The 13,840-nt window shown below is 47.9% G+C and overlaps 1 pseudogene across 1 annotated transcript; it reads right to left on the bottom strand.

The window, feature by feature from the left end:
• Positions 1-240: 240 nt before the first annotated feature.
• On the bottom strand, positions 241-12,897 carry LOC308236643 (large ribosomal subunit protein eL32-like; annotated as a pseudogene). Its single transcript has 3 exons — positions 12,867-12,897; positions 11,491-11,598; positions 241-787 (listed from the first exon to the last, which is right to left on the bottom strand). The product of its transcript is annotated as a large ribosomal subunit protein eL32-like (transcript).
• Between the last annotated feature and the right edge of the window lie 943 nt (positions 12,898-13,840).

Raw genomic sequence — 13,840 nt, 5'->3', positions numbered from 1 at the left:
GCTTCCATAGGCGTCCCGGAGCAATGCTCACCTGGTGGTGGTGTTTTAACCAGGCCTCAGTCTTTGCCTTGTGAGATTATGTATGTATCCAAGTGCCTTCAGCTGCAAGAAACTCAAATCCAAAGTGGCTCACACTGTAGGAAGTGTACTGATTTATATAACTGGAAGTCCAGAGGTCAGCACCCCAAGGTGACATAATGCAAGTTTATTTAATTTTTTTGGCCGAATTTTATGGTTTTATTAACACAAACACAATGTGCACACAATCTGTTCACTTTCTTCGCTGCGCAGCCCGGCATTGGGATTGGTGACTGATGGCCAGCTGGGCTGCCTTCCCACAGTGGCTTTGCGGTTCTTTGAGGAGACGTTGTGAGCAGTCTCAGCACAGTAAGCCTTGTTGCGCCTCAGCAGCACTTCAAGCTCCTTGACGTTATGGACCGGAAACTTGACGTTATGGACCGGAAACTTCCGAAAGCCACTGGGCAGCATGTGCTTTGTTTTCCTGTTGCTCCCATAACCAATGCTGGGCATCAAGGTCTGGCCCTTCTACGCACCCCATTGTCAATGCCTCTGGGTCTCCACCAGTTCTGCTTAATTTTGGCATATCGGCCTGACTGGGGCCGGATGAACTCCTTGGTCCTCTTTTCGACAATCTTGGGTTTCACGAGGGGTCTGAGGGCAGCCGTGGTGCCGAGTAGCAGATGGATGCCACCTCCGTAGGCAGCGCCGAGGAAGAGGACATAATGCAAATTTAGCTCAGTTCCCCTGTGCTTTGGGCTCTTCCCTCCTGTTTGCTGGCTTCATCCTTCAGCTGGTTTTGAGATGAGTCCAGGATTTTCAGGCCTCACTTCCATTTGTAACCATGGAGAGAAGAAGAAAGAGACCACCTTTTCTGTGGCTCTCTCCTAGGAAACTTTCCTTCGAAGCCCCCACATTTCTAGCATTCAGGAGCCGCAAGAGGCTATTGTATGGGACAGGACAGCCCAGACAGATGACATTTTCATTTCTGCAGAAAGTGCTTTTGGCCAGCAGTGCTCTCAAATCTACCTTGGGCTTTGGGCTCAAGTCAGGTCAGGTCAGTATGGAGCTAGATACTGAACTGTATTATAGCAGGGCCTGCCCCAATTACTTCCACTGAGTTCTTTATTAATAAGCAGTAAACACATGCTGGCGGGTGTCGCTCAGTGGTTAGATCATGGACCTGCACACCAGAGGGTTGTGGGTTTGATTCCTGGTCAAGGGCATGTACCTGGGTTGCAGGTTCAATCCACGACCCAAGTCCAGGTGTGTGCAGGAGGCAACCAATCAATGTGTCTCTCTCACATTGATGTTTCTCTCTCTCTCTCTCTCCCTCCCTCCCTTCCCACTTCCATTCTCTCTAGAAATCAATGGAAAAATACCCTCACTCCTCGTGTGAGGATAAAAATAAGTGGCAACACTGTACAGTGCTTATTAACTCATTCAATCTTTGCAAATTGCTAATGTTATCCACACCTCACAGGGAAAGTAAGGTACCTGAGGTGGTTGGAATGACATGCCCGAGGTCACATTGCTGTAAATGGCAGAGCTGGGATTTGAACTCAGGCAGTACAAGAACAGAAGTCTCTTCCTCTGCCCGTCATGCTATGATGCCTTCCTCTGCTTAGTTGTGATGCAGTTGTCCTGAAGTAAGGACTAGCATTATGTACGTACCTAACCACTGCTTCTATTCGAAGGAAAGTTACTGGGGCTGCTGCTGGCACAGTTATCCTTTATGAAGACCCCCGAGGAGGAACTTTTGCTTCTTGCAACCACAAACTACATTTCTGCTGAACTTTGCTTTCGTCTTATGTTCTGTATGAATTATGTAATTGACCGGGTAGAATTCCTCTTTCACATTAGATGGGGAAAAGCTTGCTGCCAAATTTGGGTTCTACCAGAAGCAGTTGTAGTACATACAGGTCTTCCTGGTGATTGGTATTAGAACCTCACTCCTGGTTTATTTTACATTGTCATCTTTCGTTTTATCTTCTTATTCTAAATGTTCACTCTCATTTATGCTATTCTGTATTTCTTAAGTCCCCTTAGACTGGACAGTTATTCTTATTAGTACGAATTGCTGGGATGACCACGATACCTGTCAAGTTCTGGACGCTGGCAGCAGGAAACGCATTGACCTTTTGCAATTGGAAACCGTACCTTACTGCCTTCCGTTCAAAATGCAATTATGGTTTCTGGCATACCTGCAATTGTCAGCTTGTCTTATTTATGTCTCTCTTTGTTCCAAACAGGATTAAGTTCAGCTGAATAAGCAGGTATTACTCTAAACTCTGGAAATCAAATGTCTTGGGTTTTTCTGACATTCTGATGAGTCACTCGAGTGAAGCCTGAGACATGAACATTAACGAGCGACTATAGTAACAGAACTGTGGCGATGGAGGGACATTGGAAGTTACCTAGGGAGGGGACAAGGCAGCCCCACAATTAAGAAAAGGGCAGAACAGCTATGTGAACCCAGACATGGTCTGCCAGCCTCGCCTCTGCTGCACTGCCCACTACTCACAGGTCTCCCCCGCCCACCCAGAGGTTATGCTAAATGTCATTTTAAAGTACAAGTGGCTTGTGTTAGATGCATGAAAATATACTTTCTTGCCATTGTGTTTTGTGTACTTTAATGGTTAACCAAAGCACTGAGCTGTTCCTTAAGCTGATACTGTCATCAACCACGGATGCCTCTTTTTGTAAGTCTAATCTCCATTTGTTTGTCAACAGGAAAATCACTACAAACCTATCATCTTCCCTTGATGAACATTAAAAAAACATTTATTTTTTGTTAATCCTCACCCAAGGATATTTTTCCCCCATTGATTTTTAGAGAGAGTAGAAGGGAGGGGGAGAGACAGAGAAACATCGATGTGAGAGAGACACATCGATTGGTTTCTCCCGCTGTGGGGCCAGGGATCGAGCCTGCAACCCAGGTAAGTGCCCTTGAGCAGAATCGAACCTGTGACTCTTCAGTCCAAGAGCAGACACTCTAACCACTGACCCAAACCGGCTAGAGTGATAAATATTTTAAGAAAGAAATCTTTTCATTTCTAAAAAATAAAAAAAATCCACATTAAATAACACACATTCCCTAGAAAGCACCTTACACCGTGGGAATGCTGAGAGGGGCTGAGCAGAAGGTGCGCGAGTTCCGCTAGCAGGTGTGGTGTTACCACCTCTTCACCGCTCAGTCACTACGCTTTCTTATTAGAACAGGTACTTCTTCAGTCCCAGTGTCTGCTGCATACCTTTAATTCAAGCTAGGACACGGAGTGACATTTACAGGACCCTTGGTGAACGTAAGCCCCGGAGTTAGGAAATGCTAGGTGGTGTTCACAGGCCACTCATGCCTGGTTCTCAGGTGTGTCAGATGTCTGTGGTGTCCACTGAGCTTTTCAATATTTCCTAGGGGTCCTTTTTCACATCTTGGGAAGCATTTCTAAAAGGAAATGAGAAATGTGTGAGTATAGGAAAAGGACCCACACTGAGGGGGACACTCTCATTGTATCTGCTTAGGAATCTCTCACTTAGGAGCATTCAATAGGTTGTTCTCTCCCGGTACCCCCTAAATTCTGTTCTGTTTATTATTTTTTCATGTCCAAATTAGTCTAAGGATCAATTTAATAATAAACTCTGACCTAGGTACTTTCAACTGGAAATATGCAACTGTAAATCTATTCCTGAGATTTTTTTTAATGGTAAATTTTTTATTTGCTGGAACCATTACAAATGTGTGCATATATTATTTTATGATTATATTTCAGCAAATTCAAATTATTTTATTTATAGTGTCCATTTATGTTCTTTTTAAAATTGTATGATATGCATTCTGTACACATACCAAATGCTTATGTGTTTTTGTATATGTCATTAAAACAAATTCCTTCTGGAGGTTCAAGAAGAATCACTAACCTAATTCTCTTGAATCCTCATGCTCTAAGTTGCAAGTACTTGGAAGCGAGGCATTGTAGAGTTAGTTTTTTCTTCCTATAATAGGCTATGAGAAGGTTATTTTCTGTCGCAATAAAAATTAATATTCCCTTTCTTTGGGGATTAATTTCCAAATTCGAAGACTCTGGGTCAGAGTTGGCTGGACTGTTTCACTGAAATTTCAGCCCCTAAGAAACAAAAACAGGTTTTGAAGTAGTTTCTAGGTCACTGGCACAGAAAACTGGCAAAACGCTGTAGCTGCCTTTGGATAGTCCTAGTTAGTACAATTCCATCAGCACAGGCTGTTCTTTTGGCCTGTGATTCAAACCTAGGAGAAAATAAAATATGGCGGTCCCCAAATTTGCTCTATAGCTTTCGGGTTTGGGTGAGTCTCCCTCATTTTAGTAAACCCCCTGACTTTGAGGAGGGAAGACACATTTAATCAGATATAAATTCTATATTTCACCCCACTGAGCTGTTTACAGTTTTTGTTATGTTCATTTAAATCCCATTTTTGGATCAGAATACTGAAAAATGTGCAGACTTGGAGTGAATAGATTCATGCTCTACTTAATGTGGAACGACGTGGTAAAATAATTTAAGCTTTCAGAACCTCTGTTTTTGTAAAACAGAAATAAATACCCATCTCATAGACTTATAAGGAATAAAAATAACTTATCTGAGTGCTGTGTGTGTGTGTGTGTGCATGGCCCTATAAGGGCTGATACTGCCATTATCCCCGTAAAGAAAACAAGGCTTGAACAGTTAAGTCTGCTTCCTGAGGGCGTGGAGTAGACCAGACCAAGAGCCTGCCCAGTTCTGGCGATGTTGTGGGCAGCCTGAGACACGGTGCTCTCCCGCTGCATCACCGCATCTGAAAGTGCCTGGTCCTCTACAGGGGCCGAGTGTAAGTTCTCCCTCTTTTTTCTTGGCAGAATAAATGATGTGATTTATTGACTTACTCTAGCTTTTTATGTGTGAATTGTTTAAACATCACACAATTTCTGAATTGCTGAGGAAGCTTTAATAACTGCTTTATTAATTAGAACCCCTGTCCATGCTTCTTCTTAGCAACAGCCTCATGAGGACTCAGAGAACCTCCCAGGCCTCATCCCATCAGCTCTGGGAGCCCCTCCTCGGTAAAGGAACCTTTCAAGCCCAGAGACCTCTCAGTGACAGGGAGGAGGAAAATGCTCAGGTCCATGACTGTGGGCTACCCCACTGAGAAGGGGAGGGTACCTTTCTTAACCAATGAAGCTTTAAAATGTCAAATGCACACCCTGTAAGACTCAAGAGGATGATTTCCATCGAGATCCCTGAGGAAAGACCTGGGTATTGATAGCCACAGTTACTAAGTTCTGTTAAAGGGGATTCCTCGAATAGAACTACTCTTGAAGATAACAGAACAAATGAGAATTATGGAAGCTTCTATTTTCTTTCTAGTTGAGCTTTTCTGTTTAGGAAGCATGACACTTTTCTCTAGTGATTTTTGCATCTGTGATTATGGTGGTGCTGCTAGATCCCCAGAGATATAGTGACATCATCTTGCCTAACTACAGAATTTAAAAAAATATATATATTTATTGATTTCAGAGAGGAAGGGAGAGGGAGAGAGATAGAGAAACATCAATGATGAGAATCACTGATTGGCTGCCTTCTGCACACCCTACACTGGGGATCAAGCCTGCAACCCGGACATGTGCCCTGACTGGGAATCGAACCGTGACCTCCTGGTTCATAGGTTGACGTTCAACCACTGAGCCATGCCGGCCGGGCCAGAAATGTTTTCATGTCTGAGCTTAGAAATCTACTGTACTTCTTATGATCTTTAAAAAGTATGTGTTCATCATATGGAATGGGAATACACTGGATCCTCAATGAACACACCTCCAGCCAATCGGCAGTCCTCGTTCTGGGAAATGTCAGCAGCCCCATACCCAGCACCAAGGAGCTCTGCCCCGTCTTCCTTTCCCTTTGACAAGCCCTGCACTTCCCCAAGGCCTGCCCTGCCCTAGCTTGAGCTGCAGTTGGAAGAGAGAGAGACTTGGAAAGTAAGCAGTTACCTTGTTCTCTAGGCCTGACTCAGAGAATGCTATAAAGAAAAGGGACCTGGAGCTCCCACCCCCAAAACTATGATACTTTTTGTACAAGTTCTATTAAAAAGAAAGTCTTATTAGAGAGAAATCATTCCAATTCCAGAGTTATATGGCTAAGCTCCCTTCTGCTGATCGGCATTCTGCATTGTGGTTAATGGAGTCCTAATTACTCAGACTGTGGCCGGACTTGGGTTCCCTGGCTTTCAACTGCTCAAATAGCACTCCTCGCTGTAGAATAAATAGAGGCGGTCAGTTTATTTCCCATGTCAGCCTTTTAAAATAGTTATGGGTATCTGTTGTTTCTTGGTCATTTTATTTGGAAAAAAACAAGTTGTAACAGAATCGACACCGTGCTTCTGAGTTGTAAGGATGGATAAAAAGGGAAGAGATTATGTGTACATGTCAGCAATGATATCTGGATGGTGGGCACATGGTGGCAATGCAGGTCCGGCCCTCTCTAGTTTGGTCCTAGGCCACCTTCTGCGTTGCACAGCTGCTGACTGCTAGTACTGGGGGGAAGGGGAGGCCGGGGGGAGGTCAATGCAGGGGGGAAAAAGGAGACATATGTACTACTATTTGTAATACTTCAAACAATTAAAAAAAAAAAGAAAAGAAAACGATAAAAAAGAAAAAAAAAAAGGGAAGAGATTAGATGACCCACCTTCAGCCCCCCAAGGGAAGTACGCAAACACACACGTTGGTCTTCCTCCTCACCATGGACCAGGTTCACATGAAAACAAAATAAACAAGGCACACCGCTTCACAGACCCCCTCTGTTTGTGACTGGGAGGCAGAATGGCTCCGTGGTTAAACACACGGGCCTTGGCATCAGACAGACCTGGCTTTGGAACTCAAGCCTACAATCATAGTGAAGTGGCCTTGGGTACACACCATCGGCCCTGGCCTCAATGCAGGGCCTGGTAACTCTCGGTTATTAGCATAATGATATGATTACTTCCCCTGAAGGCCAACCACCGCCTTGAACTGTGACAGCCCCCCCAAAGACAGGACAGCTCCAGTTCTCCCGTAATCAGTCAGGCCTCAGGCACTGGCTGATTGGGTTCCCGGATGACTGGACGGCTTCCGCTCTTGTTGGAGCTTTCATTAAATAATACCTTAATTATTAGCTTAAGAGGACATTGACCACAGTCCCTGCCAACCCCCCGGCACCCTCTCTGCAGGAACCCGAGAACACTGGAGGATCCAGGACACTTCAAGGACAGGCATTACTTTCCAGGCCCACATACTCTTATTCGGTCCCAGGGCATCTCTGCAGGGTAACAGAACTGGGAGTTTTTTCACCCTCCCCACGTTTACAGAGGAGGAAACTGAGGCTTGGGAGCTTTGCATGCCGGACAGGCTGAATCCAGGCCATCTGCCCTGCAGGTCAGTGCTCTCTGCACCACTGCCATCTCTGAGCATCAGAGATCAAAAGAGAAGGGACACAGACTGCAGTGCCCCTGACAGTGGGCTGTCCCGGTCACAGCTGTGTCAAGGAACCACATCGCAAGCTCTGCAGTTGGAGAGGAAGCACAGCGGCCTCCCTACCAGGACCTGCTGTCCAGTCACCCAGCAGGCCAGCCCTCCCCAACCCCTCCTCTGCGGGCAGGATGACCTCCACAAGGCAAATCACATCCCTTAGCTCTAGAACAAAAGGCCGTGAAGGTGTCTGAAATGACAACTCCCTGGCGAGTGACGTCACGCTGTTTTGTTTGTCTCCATAGACTGTGGGGATCCAATTTCGGTTGTGAAGAAAATGGGCTGGGGAGAAAAGTTACTTCATTCGGAAAATTCCGAGAAGCCATAAATACAGTCTGCAGCTGATGCAGGCGGACAATGGCTTGGGGGAGAGGGGGGGGAGAAGCCCTCCCAAGAGGAGGGAGGCCGCCCCTTCACCCATCCACGCCCCGCAGCCCGCTCTCCCAGGCAGCCATCCCCAGAGGCCACTCAGCTCAGAGACTCCAAATCCCAGCGGCCAGCGGGCTGGGGATGTGTTTTCCCTGGTTCTCATCCGAAATTGCCTCCCGCACAGGGGCACAGCCGGTCCCTGATGCATCTGGCACTTGCCCCTCGTCAAAGGTTCGTGGATCTGTGTTTCTGAGTTGCTGTTAAAGAAAATTAAAAATAACATTTTGTTTCCATTTCTCATTCACTTTCTAGCTTGCAATCTCCTGTAAATTCTTTTTGTTTTGTGTTCTTTTCATTTTCCCCTACAGCCTGCACAGTGAGAAAGGCTGAAATTTCATTTTGCTTTTCATGAGAAACATTAGAGTGTAATTCCCAGTCCAGATCTTCATGAGTCAGGAAGGAGTAACCACTGTCAGGAAAGACCAGCACAGAGCTTAGATATGGGGGCAAATTTTCAAGAGATGTTGCATCCCGCTGTCCACACCTCTCCTCTCCTCTCTCTCTTATAATAAGAAAACAATATGGCAAGATGACAGACTTTTGGAAGACAGGAGAGGGTCTCCCTAACCCAGCCCCTCATTCCATTCTTGTGTCTTCCTAGCACCAGGTCCCTCGGACACAGCCCTTCATTCTGTCTTCCCTGTACCCCCTGACCTCCAGCTTTGCTGGGGAGCACCCCCCCCGCCCCCCGCCCCCTCCCCCCCCCCGCTATGTCCCTCCACAAGTCTGACCTCACAGCTTCACTGTGTCCCCAGGCTCTGTGAGTGGGCCCCTAGGAAGCGAACTGTCTCCTGGCAGCCGGGGTGGGGCCCAGGGCCCACTGGCTGCCATCGGGCAGGAGAGAGCAAGTCTGAGCATCCCCAGGCAGGGAGGCGAGATATGAAAGACCTTAAAGGTCCAGGTTAGAAACTCAGTGGGGAAGAGACAGCCCAGGAGAGAGGCCCAGGACAGGCTCTGGAAGGGACTTAGGCCACTGCCACCCCACTCCTGTCCCCTCCTCACACCCCCCCCCCCCGCCCCCCGCCCAATCCCTACACACAGAAACCTGTCGTCTGGCCTCCAGCCGGGGAACTCCAGGCCCACACTCCTGGGCCCGCAGGGTGTGGGGGTGGTGGAGAGAGTGGTTGTGACAAAGCTGACATATCCCGGGTGGCAGAAAGGATCTCCATACATGTGTTTTTGCAGAGGCCAGCAGCACGGTGTCTACACGGATGTATGTGTCTGCAGATGAATCAGTCCACACCCTGCTGTGCCCCCAGAAGCACTGTCACCATGGAAAGGAAGGTGGTAAACTCCCTCTCTTTCAGAGAATACCGCTCTCTTCTCAACAAGCTGCCCACGGGTTTCTCACCAAGACAGTCATTCATTGCCCGGGAAGGGAACTTGCCCTGTGGAAATTCCCACTTCCTCCCGAGAAGAGCGAGCGCTGTGTTGCCCTTGGTGAGTAAGAATCCCCCTGTCTTCCCCGCCTCCAATGGCAGCTTTTCCCTCTGGAAGCCTGCGTGGGTCTTATCCAAACTCTCCGTGCAAGTCTGAAAGATGCCCAGGGCAGACCTAGGGGCGAGGGTCCCAGGCACAGCGACCTGATGGGTCGGAGCAGGTAGCACTGGTTCCCCAGCCCTGCATCGCCTTCTGATGGCAGCATCAGGGTCTTCCTTTGGCAGCGGCTCTGCCCCCTTTCTGCTCCTGTGCTCCCCCCGGGGCAGGGGTAGGGGCATGGGGCCCGGTTCTGGCTGAGCACAGCACACTTCTCTGGCCGCAGGGATGGACATACAGCCCAAGCCGGGCTAGTCAGAGTCAAGTTTGGTGGGCACTGCCGGACTCGAGTGTAGGGCACAGCCTACCTGGGAATGAAGCTGATGCCGAGAAGAGGAGAGCTAAGAGATGGACAGAGTCCTGAAAGCATCCTTGTTGCTTCTGGCTCCAGGTGCACTTTTCAGTCACAGAACCAAGCTAACTTCCTTCCTTCCTTCCTCTCTTTCTCCCCACTAGGCAATTTATTTTGCTCTTTATTGAATCATCTCCATCAACATACAATTTGCTACTATTTTCCTATATTTCAAAAAGAAAGTTTTATAATAAACTAGAGGCCTGGTGCATGAAATTTGTGCACTCAGGGCAGTCCCTCAGCCCGGCCTGCACCCTCTTGCAGTCCGGGAGCCATCAGTCGGACATCCTTAGCGCTGCCACGGATGCGGGAGAGGCTGCGTTTGCCAGCCGTGAGCCCCGCTTCTGGCTGAGCAGTGCTCCCCCTGTGGGAGTGCACTGACCACCAGGGGGCAGCTCCTGCATTGAGCGTCTGCCCCCTGGTGGTCAGTGCACGTCATAGTGACAGGTCATTCTGCTGTTTGGTCAATTTGCATATTAGCCTTTTATTATATAGGATGATTCCCTTCCTCTCTCCCTCCCTCCCTCCCTCTCTCTCTCTCTCTCTCCCCCTTTGACTCCTCCTCCTTCCTTCTCTCTCATTCTCTCTTTTCTACTTATTTTGGCTCAGTCCAGTTTGAGTTTCACCTACTGTCCCAACAATTTTAGTTTCTTTTTTTAAAAATAAATATATTTTATTGACTTTTTACAGAGAGGAAGGGAGAGGGATAGAGAGTCAGAAACATCAATGAGAGAGAAACATTGATCAGCTGCCTCCTGCACACCCCCTACTGGGATGTGCCCGCAACCAAGGTACATGCCCCTGACCAGAATCGAACCTGGGACCCTTCAGTCTGCAGGCCGATGCTCTATCCACTGAGCCAAACCGGTTAGGGCAACAATTTTAGTTTCTAATGGTATTCCCACCTCACATGCCTGTCCAACCCCCAACCCTTCAACACTGTTCGAGAAAGGCTTAAGCTCTGTATTCTCCCCTACCCCCGCCCGTGTCCTGAGGCTACTGAATCATCCAAAACCACACCCCTTTTGTCCCCTACAGTGTAAAATAAAAACATTTTAAAAACTGAATACATGTATCTTTCTATTATATAATTAGTACAAAATTTATTGTTTTTAATTAGGGAAGAGGGAAAATTACTAATAATCCAGCTTCTCTGAGCATTTTAGCTTATTTCCTTACAAACGTTTCTCCATACACATTTCCATAATAGTAGTCCTAGTGCACAAAATGTACACTGCTGTTATCCTCATCAACATCATACAGCCATTGTCTCTAGCCTTTCTCTCTTCCTGTGGTTTTTCAGTCTCCATTTTCAATGGGTTTCCTTCGTGGAGGCAGAGTTGTGCTGTTACTGTAACTACCCATCCTTTTATTGTGTGCAGGAACCTAGCTTTCATCATCTGGAGTTTGATGCTGATGCCCGAGAGTCGGACTCAGTAGACCTGGATGGGTTCCCAGAATTCCTAGTTCTAAGCTGCGGCCAGGTGACACCAACGCTGGGGTCTCCGTGTGTAGAACTCACCTGGGGGCTAAAATGCATATGCTATTCAGGTGATTCATAAGCATATTCAAGTGTGAGAAACCCAGAGGTAGATGAGCCCTAACGATGTTTAATCATCATTTACCAAACACTAATTCATGTACCTGTAGCTTTTCGAAAGCCTATATTTTTCTTGGGGGGGCAAGTTTCCAAGGGGGTATGACCTACAGCTTCATGCCTAAAGCCCGTGGGAACCCCCAATTTCACATAACCTAAAAAGGGAAAACATTACTGGAAGGTTTCTTTCACTATTCTTACCACCTTCATTCATTTGGTTAGACTTTAGAGGCTAAGGGGCAGACTTCGGGGGAATTGGAGCCTTTAGTAGTTAGATTTCTTTCTTTTTTTTTTTTTTTTAAATATATTTTATTGATATTTTTACAGAGAGGAAGGGAGAGGGATAGAGAGCTAGAAACATCGATGAGAGAGAAACATCGATCAGCTGCCTCCTGCACACCTCCCACTGGGGATGTGCCCGCAACCAAGGTACATGCCCTTGACCGGAATCGAACCCGGGACCCTTCAGTCCGCAGGCCGACGCTCTATCCACTGAGCCAAACCGGTTTCGGCAGTAGTTAGATTTCTTGTTCATTGAGTGTTGAGGACTACGTCAGAGAATGCTACGATGAGTAAAACCTGGTTCCTGTCCTCTAGTCTGACACCCAATAAAAAGATGAACACAAAGTAAATAAATGCAACACAACCTGGGAAAGAGTGAGGGTGGAGGAAGCCGGGAGAAGGGGTACTTGGAGCGTGGAGAAGGGACACTTGGCTGGCCCTAAAGATCAGGAAGACTGAGCTGAGTAGGATTCAGTGGTCAGCTGGGTGAAGGAAGATGGAAGGGCACCCGTGACCCACGGAACAGCAAAGGTAGAGGCAGGGAGCTGTGCACTGTCCCGGGGATGTTAGGGGTCCGGTGGTGAGAAGCGGAGCTGGAGGGTGAGGTGGGCAGGTGCAGGGACAGTTTGGAAACTCTCATCTCTGGCCCCCGAGCCCAACGTGGAGCCAGCGTCAGACCATCTGAGGATTTTCAAGCAGTCCTCTAAGTGAAACGACATGCTTTCTCCCACTGCTCACAATTTCACCTCAAAGGCAACACATTTGGCCAATAGTTCCCCAAGCCTGGTCTAGGCCTGCACACTCCAGGCCACCACCTGGCCCCAGCTACAGCTCCTGCAGCTGAGACCGCAGGTCTGTCTAAGGACAATGTATTGCATTGAGTGCTAGTAATAGCCCAAATAGCAGTGGATTAAATGAAAAGCATATGTATTTTATCTGAAAAGCACTTCGGGGTTCATCTGGGGGCCCAGGGGTCAAACACTAGCACTTCTGGCATTTGAATCACATTCCTAGACTGCAGGGCCCAATGCCCAGCAGCACTGGCATCCCTGGGAACTTGTTAGAAACACAGGATGGGGCCCACTCCACACCTACTGTATCATAGTCCACATGATAACCCCCAAGGGACTTAGGTGAATACCTGTAGTTGAACACGTTGCCTTATCATTCATCGCAGCAAAGGCCACTGAACACCCTGGGGAACTGTGGGCCATCTCAAAAAAAAGGTGTTGGAGAGGACTTGTGGGATCTGGGATTTGGTTGGGTGAATTTGGGAAGAGTCCAAGAGAGGAGTTTGCTCTGGTTTGGGTTCTGTCAGGAAAAGGGACAATCCCGTTGAGGCAGGGCAGTAGGAGGCTAGGGAAATTCCTTGGTAAGTAGAACGGGGAAACCGAGACACAGCTGAACAAACTGGCCGAGCAACTGACAGCAGATGCAGAAGGTCAGCTCCCAGAGACAACATGAGGCCTCAGTTGTATTCCAGCTCCAGGCCCAGAAAGGCAGCAAAACCAGATGGTGACGCCAGGACCAGCTGCGATGACTAACACCCCCCCTGCCCTGGCGCTAACCAATCAGTGGAGACCATGACCCTGAAAGGGCACACCTGGAAAACTGAGGAATATTCTGCTGAAACTCTCCCCTGAGACCCCTCCCCTAACATTCTCTGCCTGCAAGAGAGAGATTAAGCCCTAGCCAGTTTGGCTCAGCGGATAGAGCGTCGGCCTGGGGACTGAAGGGTCCCAGGTTCGATTCCGGTCAAGGGCATGTACCTTGGTTGCGGGCACATCCCCAGTGGGGAGTGTGCAGAAGGCAGCTGATCGATGCTTCTCTCTCATCAATGTTTCTGACTCTCTATCGCTCTCCCTTCCTCTCTGTAAAAAATCAATAAAATATAAAAAAAAAAAAAGAGAGAGAGAGATTAAACCCTCAGGATAAATGACCCAGCACATGCTCTCCCTACGGGGGAACAGCTCCCATTCCCTTCCTCCTCTTCTTCCTCCACAGGTACCCATCTCCTAAACTCTAAGGGATCCCACAAGACTTGCAACCAGGGGGGCAATGGGCAGTGGCAGCTCATCCTGGGCTAACCCCCTGAACCTGTCGCCACGGCCCCCT

This window comes from Plecotus auritus (assembly GCF_963455305.1).
Source record: "Plecotus auritus genome assembly, chromosome: 11".
Classification (NCBI taxonomy): Eukaryota; Metazoa; Chordata; class Mammalia; order Chiroptera; family Vespertilionidae; genus Plecotus; species Plecotus auritus.
The sequence above is the reverse complement of the archived record's forward strand: the minus strand, read 5'-3'. Positions and strand labels throughout refer to the sequence as shown.